Genomic DNA, 5,030 nt, shown 5'->3' with positions numbered 1-5,030 from the left:
GCAGCACAATGTGTACAAACGTAATCTGTTCCTTATCTGTTTCTCAAACACAGGGATTTATTTGCAAAAGAGGTGTAAAATGTACATATGGACACAATTCTGCAGATAGACATTCTGCACTTGCTTTTTTAATATATTCCTGCATATAAAAGGATGACAGAGCAACTACCGCCAGACAAATCACAACAAGATCATAAACTGCTTAGCAATTCTATTGCACTGATTGATTCCAATACTACCCCTCAGCCAAAAAAGTGTATAAATAAATAAGTGGCTTAGGCTAAAGTGCCCCAAATATAACACTGTGAACAGCACAAACCATATGGAATCAGATTTTTTTATTCTGATTTGTGCCACTTTGGTGCTAAATCAGATACAAGTCAGATGTTTTTCAATGCTACCTCAGTCTGAACAGTCGTGTAAGAATACATATGACTTTTACATCACTCTAGATTGACATTCATCACAATTCTGAGCTGACAGGATTCACTCCTAAGATTTTACATACTTGTAGTTCTTTGGTCACTCGATTAATATTGAAGACATGTAGTCAGTGGAAGGACACTGAGATGTAAGTATTACAGTAACAACTCCATACAAGCAAAACTTGAGAGAAAACTATACTATACTCTGTTTCTCCTGATCCTCATCTTTGTCCTTCTTACCACCTGCATACAAATCTGCTGGCTTCCATGGTACATCACTTTATAAATACTGACATGCTTACTTACATATTACAGCGCACTGTGTGCCGTCTTTGTTATAGTTCTTTTGCGCATGCGGGTAAGTTTGAAATTTAAAAATAATGTAAACAGCCAAACAAATCAGTTGAGCACTAAGGCTTGCAGTATGAACATAGCCGTCGTACTCATATAGTAATATTTCTTTCAAAAAGAACAATCAGTGCCTTAATAGACTTGACATGAAAACATGCACAAACATCTTATTAGTCACACACTTGTGCTGTTCTTCAGAAGACCAAAAAAAGAGGGAAAAATAGCTTGATCACTCTGACTTCAATGACCTTATGAAGTGAATAATGATAATGCCATACTCAGAGACTTCTACACCTGCACAGGCTGAGTATCAGCCTTTTCTTGAGAATGTATCATGCCATATGGAAGGATTTGAAAGGCATGTCTGTATTTTGACAGGGAGCTGTGTTTTCACATGTGGCGGTGTTTACAGTTTCCTTGTGCCAAAAAAATGTTCAGTTACTGAACGAGAGGTTAAAAAAAAACAATGGCACAATTCAAGAACAGTGATGAGAAAAAAGTTAGTGAGCAATAATCACCCACTTTATGAAGTCATCAACAGGGGCCATTGTTTCTGTGGGGTGGATCAGTTAGCAACTGACAGATATATTTGTATCTTCATTGTAAATGCCAGAGAGAAAACAGTGTTTTCTGCCCCAAGGCTCTTGTACGTGCACAAAGCCAACGTTGACGAGCTCCTCTGCAGACAGACATGACTAAAGCATGGTCGAACGCTGGGCAGCTGCTGGGTTGAGCTGCGCACTTCACGGCTGCACTGACGTCAAGCCTGAGGGAGAAAATAGAAGAAAAACTGGAACAGAAGGCTCTTATTTCCATGGCAGCAATAGCACAGCCCTTTAACAACGATACTTGCTATACTGAGGTAACAGCCTCTGCTATGAATAGTCTGACTGCATGTTCTATTCTTAGACTGAGCTATATTTGAGCATGTCACTGACTCAAATATTCACTGAAAAGCAAAAAGTGGAGCATGGTGGGGTTTTGACAGACATAAACATTACAGTATAAGTTTGAACACAGCACATTAGAATTATGATGTTTGTAGTGTGTATATTCATAGGGCAAGCTATTTTAAGATCATGAAACGAAGAAAACCACAGGCTGATCAACAGGTTCAAAGATTCTTTTCCATATTTATTCCAACAGAAAATATTCTATGAGCTTTATAAATATACACAATTTATCTGTTGTGCAGAGATATGCAGAAGAAAACATACTGTAGATATTATTTAGAATTAAGAATTTGTTCCCACAGCTCAGTTTGTGGCCACCATTTATTAATTTGTTCCCTTGTTTTAATTTAACCATGACCAACTAATTTGTTACCTCATTTTAGTTAAAGGGGTCATATGATGCAATTTCAAGTTTTCCTTTCTCTTTGGAGTGTTACAAGCTGTTCGTGAATAGATAAGATCCCTAAAGTTGCAAAGACTAAAGTCTCAAACCCAAAGAGATATTCTTTATAAAAGTTAAGACTTGTCCACGTCCTCCTAAAATGGCTCGTTTTAACACGCCCCCACGTGTCTACGTCACTGTGTGGGAAGATTTGCATAACACCGCCCAAATGTTCATGCAAAGAAAGAAGGCGTAACTTTGATTCTTGCTGTAGTATTGTTGCCGTTACTCACCCTCAGGTCATCCAAGATGTAGATGAGTTTGTTTCTTCATCGGAACAGATTTGGAGAAATGTCACTTGCTCACCAATGGACCCTCTGTAGTGAATGGGTGCCTTCAGAATGGGAGTTCAAACAGCTGATAAAAACATATATATATATATATATATATATATATAATAAAGTAATATTTGGATAGAACCATTCAGATGTGTGAAGGATTTTACTTTATTAATCACAAAAATTATTAGTATTTAATCTCACAAGTCAACATAAAACATAACAGATTCAAATGTGCCATGTATTACTGGGGTCATGGCCATGCTGTTGAGCTAGTGTGAAGTCAGAGCATGAGTCATGTGCAGCTGGGTCACCCTCTCTTTCTGACACACTAATGAGTTCATGTGGTCTGCTGAGCCAAGGTCAGGGGCTGAGAAAAATAAGACCCTCTCATCACTGCATTCATTATGCAGTCAACATTTGTGCAACGGCAAACAAAGCAGTCACATGACTTTTAAAACTCACAAGACATTTAATGTTTGTGAGTAGATTCAGTTAGTTCTGACTGAATGTCAAGGTCTGTTTAACAATAGCCTAAAGCAGAATTGCACAATTCATATTGTATTTTAAAGTGTATTTACATACATTTTTAACCTAAATAAGTGTCCTTAAGCAGCATTACCAGTACCACAGATAGTGGGCATATAAGAACTAAATAAATCTACACTCCTAAAATAAAAGTTTTTTTTTTTTTTTAAGTGATGACAAGAACAATTTTTGGTTCCATATAGTACCTTTCGATGAACAGTTTTTAAAAGTTCTTAAAAGATTTCTTAGTTTGAAGAACATTTTAATCATCTTAAGAACCTTTTCCCACTATAAAGAACCATTTGTCCAATGGAAAGATTCAAGGGATGGTAAAAGTTCTTCATGGAATGCCAATAAAGAACCTTTATTTTTAAGAATGTATAGAAGTTCAGACACTTATTTTAGCCAAGACAGGTAAAGTAGACAACAGATTTAACTGATAAAGAGTTGAATGTGCATCACATATCATTAACCATTAAATCTTAATGCTGCATCCATCCACCCACCTTCTCCTTGATGCAATGGGACCTTGTTTGCAAACATGGGCCGGTCCTATGATAAATAAACTCATGAGCATGTCATACAAAACTTTACAGCCCACGTTTCCTGTTGTCACCACAGCATGTTTCCTTTTACGACACTGGAGATTAATGGTCTGCAAATACGGAAGAAATTAAAAAAGAATAGCAACACACCACATGCATGGATTTTCTGCGACTAAAGGAAGCCGCATCAAAATCAATACAAATTACTCTACAAAATTCTACAAAAACAAGTTTTTTTTTTTTTTTTTATCTAACAGACGCCAAAAGGTGTATCGTCATGATCATAACTTGTCAATTAGAGCCTACTTCAAATAATTTTTCCATTCTAGGGTGAATATTGTGTATATTTTGCTAGGTTTATTATTGTCTGTATTGTGTGTATACGGAATGGTGCTGTATTTTATGACTGCTTATTTTCTGTGATGCCGGTGAGTGCAGACCATACCTTGATAAGAGCACTTCCTCTAAAGTCTCTCACTCAGGAAACACCCTATCTGTCTGACTGAGGGTTACCGTTGGTAACAGAGATTCATTCATTAGTCACTCTGTGCCTTTAAACTGAAGCTGGGAACACAATGGACTCCCTCCTGTGACTGATTGATTAGCAGAAGTTAAGTGCACCGGAGCCAGAGGGAAGTCAGGCACGCGCCCGTCAGCTCTGACCCTGTAATCTGACAGCACACAATGCACAAACACAATGCCACACACAAAGCCTTGATCAGATGAAGTGGGTTGCAAAAGTGGGACAACTTAACACAGAGAATGCCCACCTCACCAAGACAACAGAGAATGTTTATCAGCTTTAATCAATGTCACAGGCTGTTTGCATTCTTCAAATGCAAGACCTGATCAAACCAACCCGTTTTTCACTTTGAGTTGTTTTGTCACTTCCACTAATAGGCAGATCTAACTTCGGTGTTGCCTGAAACGAATCAATCAAGCAAACATTTCTAAAGCCACGTATCACACTATATGTGAAAGTAATTATTAGGCTCCTGTTACCTCTGCAGAAATCAATCAGTCTGGGGCAATCAGCAATGGTGGAGAGAGACGACCGCTAATGCCAAGCCTAACATTTCTGCAGGGCTCGGGGTCAGAACCACAGCGGCAGAAAGAAAGGCAGGCACACATTGCCTACAATGCACAAAAGCTATAATTATATCCATTTTAAAGTTATCCGATTTTAATCAGCTCTGTAATGCAATGCATCAATTATTGTGCATTGTAATGCATCTTCAGTATAGAATTAGATCTGGATCATAGCATATACTTGCATTAAAATGATGCTTCTGAGTCTGAAAACATTTTATTCCAATATTCATGAGTATAACTTTAAATTTCAGCTAATCTTTCACTTGCTCAGGGTTAAATCAATATTGTTGCTTGCTCAGAGAACACTGCAAAAAAAAAGAGAAAAAAAGATGGTAAAATGCTACAGTAAACTATTGATTAAATGTAAGTTAGTGATTACAAATTATATTAAGACAATGTATGTAAATACTGTAAAA

Source organism: Sinocyclocheilus anshuiensis, unplaced genomic scaffold (genome assembly GCF_001515605.1).
Source record: "Sinocyclocheilus anshuiensis isolate Anshui unplaced genomic scaffold, SAMN03320099.WGS_v1.1 scaffold940, whole genome shotgun sequence".
NCBI lineage: Eukaryota > Metazoa > Chordata > Actinopteri > Cypriniformes > Cyprinidae > Sinocyclocheilus > Sinocyclocheilus anshuiensis.
Note: the sequence above shows the minus strand (reverse complement) of the source record.